General features: G+C 46.7%; 1 protein-coding gene across 1 annotated transcript in view; it reads right to left on the bottom strand.

The window, feature by feature from the left end:
* Nucleotides 1-8527, bottom strand: part of ELAC1 (elaC ribonuclease Z 1) — a 511775-nt gene that overhangs the window by 359124 nt on the left and 144124 nt on the right. The gene's annotated exons all lie outside the window — the stretch shown is intronic.

Genomic DNA, 8527 nt, shown 5'->3' with positions numbered 1-8527 from the left:
CCCAGGGAGCTGCCTCTCAGAGGCAGTGGGGTTTGAGTTACAAACCATTTGTCAGAACCAACACGACACTGGGGTGAAATGAAGTCCTTGTGCTCACTGGAGCTCTTGATGCTGCCGTGAGCAGCTTGCTCTGATGTGCACATCTGCATCAGGTACTCACTGGAGAGAGCCCTGTCAGAGACAGCACACACCTCTCCATAGCACTGGAGCAGGAGCAGAGACTTCAGCCTTCACTCTCTCTCATCCCTGTCCACTGTCAAATATTCCTTGTCTAAAACAGCTTCTTGCCACTCTGCTGGCATGAGAGGATTGTGAAAGCCAGGCAGTTACTCAAACCTGTCTGCCTAGCCTAGCAGGAAATTCAGGTCAAGGCAAATGTTGCTACAGCTGGTGGATAACAATTGAAGTATGCTGATCACCTTCCCAGGGGTTTTCATGGGTGCAGTGACTTTTAACGACTCAGAGATATTTAGCACTGTTTATATGGATTAAAAAAACCCCTCCAACCAACCCAGCTGCCATAGGGCAGCAAACCAGATGTTTATCTAATACAGTATCTGTTTTCCTCTTTCTACTCTTATTTTAGTAAATTTGGCTTACTGGGATTTCATTGCTCAAAACACATTTGCCACATGGATTTTGCCACATCCTTTGCAGGAGGATTTTTATCTAATAACCAGTAGTGCCTTTTGTAATAACCAGTAACTAATTCCCTCTTCCTTCTTAGAATCATAGAAGCATGGAATAATCTGGGTTGGGAGGGACCCACCAGGATCTTCCAGTCCAGCTCCTGGCCCTGCACAGACACCCCAACAATCCCAGCCTGGGCACCCCTGGCAGAGCTGTCCAAAGGCTCCTGGAGCTCTGGCAGCCTCAGGAATGTCACCATTCCCTGAGGAGCCTGGGCAGTGCCAGCACCCTCTGGGGGAAGAACCTTGCCCTGATATCCAGCCTAAACCTGCCCTTACAGAACTTCATGTCATTTCATCAGGTCCAGTCACTGGTCACAGAGATCATGGATGGGTGCTGTGCCTCCTCTTGCCCTCATGAGGGAATTTTATGGGCAGTTCTTGACTGTAGATGATCATTGTATTCTCATTTTCAGAGAACCGGACCAAGTTTTTCCAGGATCTCATCCCCACATAATCACAGTTCTGAGCTCATCACCGTGTGTTTGCAGTAAATCCCCTTCATGTGCTTTATTAAGCACATAATGTTTCATTTCTCTTTTTTATCACTCATATTTTTGAGATTAATGTGTAATTCTTGCCATGAGAGCTACATTTGGCCATCCTGAATAATGTCATATTTTCTGCAAAATGCATCACGATGTCCACCTTATTTTCCAGAGAACTTCTTAGGCATAAACTGCAACTCTCAGATACATTGACAAATGTCTTATCAGCACAGATGATGTACATCCTCCTGCCAGTAACCTTTCTTTGCAGTGTGAGCCAACTGCTTATTCCCATATCATTCCATTTTTATCCTGTTCATTTCCTGTAAGAACCTCTGATGAGGGGCTTTTCCACGCTGAAGTGAAGCAGTGAAAAATCCTTTCCCATGAAGTTTACTGGGACTTCAGGTAGTGCAGCTCTAGCAGCTTCTTCCACAGCACCCAGCTGAGGTCAGCCAGATCCAGAGCGATGTGTTCATGGAATCATGGGGTGGTTTGGGTTGGAAGGGACCTTGGAGACTGTCCCATTCCAACCCCTGCCATGGGCAGGGACACCCTCCACCAGATGAGGTTCCAGCCTGGCCTTGGACACTGCAGGGGTCCAGGGGCAGCCCCAGCTGCTCTGGGCACCCTGTGCCAGGAATTCCTTCCCAATATCCCATCTAAATCTACTTTGTGCCAATTAAACTGCTGAATGGTTGAGACCAGTGACAATCCCTCTGCATTCCTCTTCTGCAGTTCCTGATTTCGCTTCTAAGCCTGGAGCATGGCATTCCCAGAAGGCCAAATCCAGGTCCTGTGCTAGGACCTGCACAAACATGGCTTGCTGTGCTTCAGAATCACAGAGTGGTTTGGGTTGGGAGGGACGCTAAAAATCATCTCCTTCCAAACCCAGTGCCACAGGCAGGGATTCAGAATACTGGCTTTTTGTCACTGAGTTATCGTTAAAGGTGAGCACAAGCATTGATGTTTGATTCCTGAGCCCAATCTTCCACAATACCTAGGGGTGCTGAGCCTTGAGGCATTGGTCTGAGCTTGTCTTTGCTAGTAGCCCTATCATTTATTACAGAACAACAACAGGAATACCTGATCCTTGTACTAATTCCCAACTATGTTCTCTGATTTCCTGGATATAACAATGGTAGAACTGTGTTTTTGCCTTTGGGAAATTAAGGCATCTCTGCTGAGAGCAGTTGGGATTAGGGGAATTTAAGTGTCCTGGGGTGGGAGATAAGAAATGTGTTAGATTTTAGAGGGATAATCACATACTTTGAATGTACTGAGTGCATACTTTTTTTTTTTTTTTTAACCTTTTTAGGCTCAGTTGTATTCTTTACGTGAATAGTCTCTATTATGCAGTATAATAAAAATGTTAATTTCTTTCTTTTTTTGAACCGTGTGGGGAAAGAAAGCACGTGTGGGATTTACTGCCTGTGTAGAACTATGCAGGATTTTATCCTTCAGGCAGGGGTAGCTTTCTACCACTGGGTGGAGCGTTTTAGGCACCCTGCAGCTGTCCCAGCTTTGCAAAGGCATCTGCACTCCTTGCAGTAGCACAGCCTTTCTCCTAAGTGCTCGATAGATTAAACCTTGGAACTGAAACACTTGAAAATTCAGGCCCCATTTCTCCTTTTATGGCTTCAAACAGGCAGCTGTAAAACTCTGCACCCCAGAGAGGGTTGCTGGACTGCAAGGGTGTTGGAAAGCATTTGGTGTTCTACAGAGTGGGTCCCAACTGCAGCTTGAGGGGATGATGACTGGAGTGCTGTGTCTCTCAGGAGATGAAGAGAAGAGATTCTGTGGTTCCTTGGTCCAGAAAAAAAGCTGTTAAACCTTAATCTTAACCAACTGTATGTGAGACAGAAAGAGAAGGTACAGAGGCCTGACAGAGATAGACTTACCTGTCTCATTCCTTTCTGGATTAGATAAAAGCAGTTCCATTGCGCTGCTAGTGGAGCTTCAGTAATGAAGATGGGATTTTGTGTAGCCTTCTATGTATAAAAAAATTACATCTTGAAGCTCCTAAAGTGCACATTTTTGGGGAAGTCTCACCTCATCGTGAGAGTATTTCTATTAAGCTCTTCCTCCATCTGCAAATCCAGACGTTTTCCATCTGGTGTGATGCTGTTAAGCTGGGCAGGGCTCTGTCTGGCCTCTCCACCTGCCAAAGTCTGTGCTGTCCAACTGGGATGCTGCAGGGGGATCAGAAGGGAAATTAATCCTTCTGAGAGCTCAGAGCTAAGGATGTAGTAACGAGGATGCACTTCCCCTCTTCTGGACACAGCTACAAGGAACCTAGTGCTGGTCATGGCTTTGCTGACTTTGATACATTTGCATGAAAAAGTAAATTCAATAGGTGAATTTATGAGTTAAAGTTTGAGTTATGAGTATGGTTGTTGGCTTTAGTTTTATACTAGATAAGTATTTCTCAAGGAAGTGAGTTAAGATCAAAAGGTAACATTTTTGGGCTTATTTGAGGGTGCTCTTTGAGAAGAAGTCCAGCTGTAAGGGTCAGTGATGCTTGGTCAAAATGCTGGAGCCATAGGAAATGCAGTGCAGATCAGGTGCAATCTCAGGCTGCTAACCCACAGCCATGTGAAATTGTCAATGTGACAGACTCCCCCTGGCAGGTATTAAACCAGAGCAGCTATTGTTCTCTCTCTGGTGGTCATGCTCTTGCTCTGATTCAGCAGAAGCAGGGCTGTGTGTTCACACCCTACCTGGGCTGGATGTGTTTTCTGTGAGATTGGGAACTGCCCAAATGTGGCATTAGTGATTGTGAAAGCAGAGCTTTAATCTCTGTGAAAATCAGCAAGACAGGGAGCTGTTGCACAGAAACTGAAGGCAGCAAGCTCTGGGAGTGAACCTGCCAGTCTGGAGAGGTTGTGATGCCCAGCCTGGACACCAAGAGCCAGGCACACCAAATTCCTGCTGTCCCAAACACAGACATCACACCAGGTCCTCCTCATTAGTGGCAGGGGACTTAGAATAATAAAAAAAACAAAGAACAGAGTAAGCATCTATGAGCCAAAACTGTGGGGCTGCAGGAAGCAGGAGGAGGGGAAAGGCTTTGTGCCCTCATTTCTGTGTTGCTGCCTGATAACCTCTGTTAACCTGTGAAATGTTTTTCATTCCTGTTACTGACTAATCAGCTAAAGGAGCTTGTAAGCACCATCTGACCACATCTCAAAAGAAAACTCACCCAAGTTTTACTTTGAGAGATTTGAGCACTGACAGCAAGCTGGAAGCTCAGAATTTTTATGGTATTAAATTCTTCTGCGAGCTCCTCACTGTGATATATCCAAACATGTTTCTTCAGTGTTGAGTGCATGTCTTCCACCTCACATATTTTCTCTAGCAGTGTATTTATTATAGCTGTTTCCAGGGAGGAAAAAAAAAATAAATTAATCCCTCTGTATAAACATTTAACTCTGGTACAAGATACATGTGATATAATCATTGGGCTTTTTGCTTTTCTTGTAAGAGTATTTTACACAACAATGTTTTTCCACTCTGCTGTGGTTATTTATAAATAGAGATTTTTCAGGTCTTGAAAAGGGATTTGCAAAATCCAGAGTGTGAAGCACAAGACAAGGTAATTTTAACACAGGAGGGAGAACTTAAGAGATGGCAAAGCACTGAGAAGTTGTATTTACTGGAACACTAATTGTTGGATTGAGCATGAAAAAACTCATTTTCAGGAGCCTCTTCTGACACATCACCTGTACAAACTAGAGATGTACTCTTTTTAATAAAAGTACATTTGTCAGACTCCAGAAACTTGAAAATCGCCTTAAAAATAATCATAAAACCTTGAAATTCAGCAAATCTACGATTGCTAGAATGGTTGAAAATATTACTGATTTGGCGAAAAGCATTGTGAGGTTGTGGTGAGCGAAAACTAGAACATTTATGACTACTTCTCTAACAGTGGCAAGTGTCAGACTGCAGATAAGATCCCAGAGAGATTGTGAGGAAGCAGAATATGCAGTAGGCTGAGTATGGAGTAGGGTATGGAGTATATAAAGTATGGATATGAACCAAAAACTCGCTGTGGCAGGTGTTGGATGCAGCTACACAAACACTAGTGTTTATTCATCAATGCTGTTTCTAAAGAAAGGGTGAGGTTCAAGTGCTGTGTGCCTGCACCAGGGCTGTCCGGCCTCTGCCACCACCTGTAGTGTTTTGTCCTGGAGATTTGGAACGCTGAGTCCTGGTGCTCTGGGCAGAAGTGTGAGCTCCAGAGCTCTGTGCTGCTGTTTTCTCTCAGAACAGCTTCCAGGTACCACAGCGGAGACCCGTGACTCTTGAACTGCAAAGCAGGTGTGCCCCTTGCTCAGGTCTGGTTTATCTGAGGGATGGTCTCTGTCTTTAGCCTTTTCCTGCTCTTCCCAGCACTGGGGTGGAGGAAAGGGTCATGGAGTGCCACGGAAAAATGCAGTTGCAGGCCTAAAAATAGATTCCCTGAGAATGACTTGGGAACCAACCAAACCCGAGGAATTTGCGGCATGTTGCTACCACCTGTGTAATTCCGGTCTAAATCACTGTCTTCAGAGGAGGATTTCACTGTGACTCCCCTGGGTAGGGAGGGGGAGTGTCAGTGACTCCCATCCCTGCATGTGTGGTGCAGGATAAGCACCTTGGGGCTCTACCATACAGAGATGTTCTCTTTTTCCTTTCTTTGTGCCTTTCCTTCCCTGCTCTTCCCTTGTTCTCGGCAAGGCTTGGGCACTGGTGCAGTTATTTGGCACAAGGTTTGGAGGCAGCCAGAGTGACAGGGGGGTGCCACTGCTGGAATGGGCCTCTCCATGAGATTGCTGGAGGTGCAGTGAACTCGCTCTCATCCCTCAGCCTGCTTCTCAGAGAGAGCAGGAGACAGATTTTTGTGTGTCGGGAGATTCTTTGATTTCATTTGACGAATTGATTTGGTGGTCCCATCACAGAATCAGGGAATGTGTCGGGTTAGAAGGGACCCTGAAGCCCACCTTGTTCCAGCCTCTGCCATGGGCAGGGACACGTTCCACTAGGCCACACTGCTGTCTCCCATCTGTGGACCTGAGGGATGTACTGCACTAGGACAAGAGACATTTGGAATTAAGGTGCAAGACTGCTGAGCACAGCACAGGCACCCAAAGGCTGGGTTCCCACCCTCTCCACTATCCCACTTCCTCATGCTCCCCTGAACACGCTCCCCTGTGCAAAGCTTGAGCTCAAGTCAGTAGGTTGTTTTTGCCTCAAGCCCTGGGTAGAATCTGGGAACAGATCTATTAGGATGGGTAAAATCTGAAGTTAAAAAAACTATTTTTCTGTGGAATGAAGCACATTAGAATTCTGAGATGTCTCCCCTGTGTGAGAGACCTCGTCAAGCCATTATTTAGCACTGACAGTGATGCAATAGACCATGGAATCACAGAATGGTTTGGGTTGGCGGGGATTTTTGAAGGACACCTAGTCAAACCCTCTCAATGAGTTGGGACACCTTCCACTAGGTCAGGTTGGTCAGAGTCCCATCCAGCCTGGCCTTGGATGTTTCCAGGGATGGGGTATCAGTGATGTACCAAATGCCTGCTACAAAGCTCTAGCACACCATGCAGTGGGTGTCAGAATCTGGTAGACTGTAGGTCATGAGCCAAAACCTGACTTTGAAGTTCATGGCCCTGATCTCATGTTCCACCCCTACCCCTGAGCGTATTCCAGCACCAGCCTGGCTACATGGCCCTTTCCCAAAGTGCTCCCGAGCAGCTGAGCTCTCCTGCTGGCCTTGGCCACTGCCAGGCTGCAGGTGGGGAGCTCCAGGTGTGACTCAACCCCTGACATTCCAACCAGTCACCTGCAGCATCCACAGCTGAAGCAGCTCCTGATCTGCATCTGAGAGAGTTCCAGGCTGCCAAAAGGGGTGTTCAGTGCCCAGGTTCCTCATCCCCCAGGAATGGGGATGGGCTGTGCCAGGCTGGTTTGGGGTTGTGTGTAGCTCCTGTAGCTCTTCACTGTTCTGTGTTTGATTCATCTCTGACAAACCTGGCACCTGAGCACCTGGAGGAGCACAGCTGCTGTGTGAGCACATAGTCTGAGTCCCAGATGAGGGGAGATAAGGTTAACTTGGTGTGTGCTGCATCCACAGGGCCCGATTAGGAAATTAATGTTCTCAGTAGTTGCTGAACAAGTGCATTTTACAGTCTGTTGTTTGTCCCAGGGGAAGTTTTATTTATTACGTAAATTTATGATTTGTGAGCTCCTTTGAGGGCAGAACAGGGTTCAGTTTGACATGTTTTGAAGTGACTATCCGCTGTTTAAAGTATGGATTTCATATAAATAAAATCCTTTAGGACATCAACCACCAGAAGTATGCTGAAGTTCATCAAGGTTTTTGTTAATCTGCTAGTAAACTTGCAACTGGAGCTGCCTATGCCCTTTCAACCACGAGAGTTTGAGATAGGAAAACAAAGGAAGAACTCTTCACAGGGAATATAACATTCTAGTGATGGCAACTGTATTTCTAAAAGTGTTTTATGTGACTTAGGCAGCCGCGTGTTGCAGGTGTGTGCGCAGTGCTGACAGCTTGGTGTCCATGTGGTGTGAGCTGGGGCATCACCAGCTTTTGCAGGCTGGTGGTGTTCTCCAAGCTCACCTTGTGCTGAGAAGAAGTAAAAGAGGTCTCTCCTCCCGTTTCAGGTCTTGATGCCTGAATGAGAGAACTTTTTGCAGCTACCATTGCACAGTTCTGCACCTGTGTGAACGTAGCTGCTGAGTGTGGAGGACTCCTCCAGTCTCAGCCCTAGGGTTATGTGGTAGCTGTGCAGCTCAGTGCTAGAATAAGGACAGTTAGGTGTGATTTTAAAGAGCATTTTAGTGCCCCCTGTTCTTCCTGCACTCCAGGGAGGTGTCAGAGATGGTGGTTGTACTGCTGGAAGAAACCCCTTCTGGAAGTTTCTGGAAGAAACTGCTTCCCTATGGGACAGGGTTCAGCCTGCTCATCTTCCTGTGGCACAGATAAGAAGCCATTAGTGGTGAGGCTTGTACCCTTCCTGAGGAACAGGGTGAGAAAAACCTGCATTCCTTTTCCTTGTGAGACGCAGAGTTACGTCACTGTCAGTGCTCAGAGCTGGATTTGTGTCAGTCCCTCCTCCCCGTGTTGTGCGTGCTAAAGACAACCAGAGCAAACTTGTGGAACTCAGCCCATGCCATAAGGCAGGCCCTTCTCCTGGGGTTGACCTCTTCATCCTGTTTTCCAGGTGTGCCTCAAGCCCTTGAGTGTGCACACCAGCGGTGCCTGCTGGGAGGGCTGCTCTGCTGTAATGCCCTCGAAGGTTCAACAGCGTGGACAAGCTGTTCCTTGGAGAAGTGGTTTCT

The sequence above is a fragment of the Cyanistes caeruleus genome, chromosome Z (genome assembly GCF_971803275.1).
Source record: "Cyanistes caeruleus chromosome Z, bCyaCae1.hap1.1, whole genome shotgun sequence".
Classification (NCBI taxonomy): Eukaryota; Metazoa; Chordata; class Aves; order Passeriformes; family Paridae; genus Cyanistes; species Cyanistes caeruleus.
Note: the sequence above shows the minus strand (reverse complement) of the source record. Positions and strands in the feature narration are given on the sequence as shown.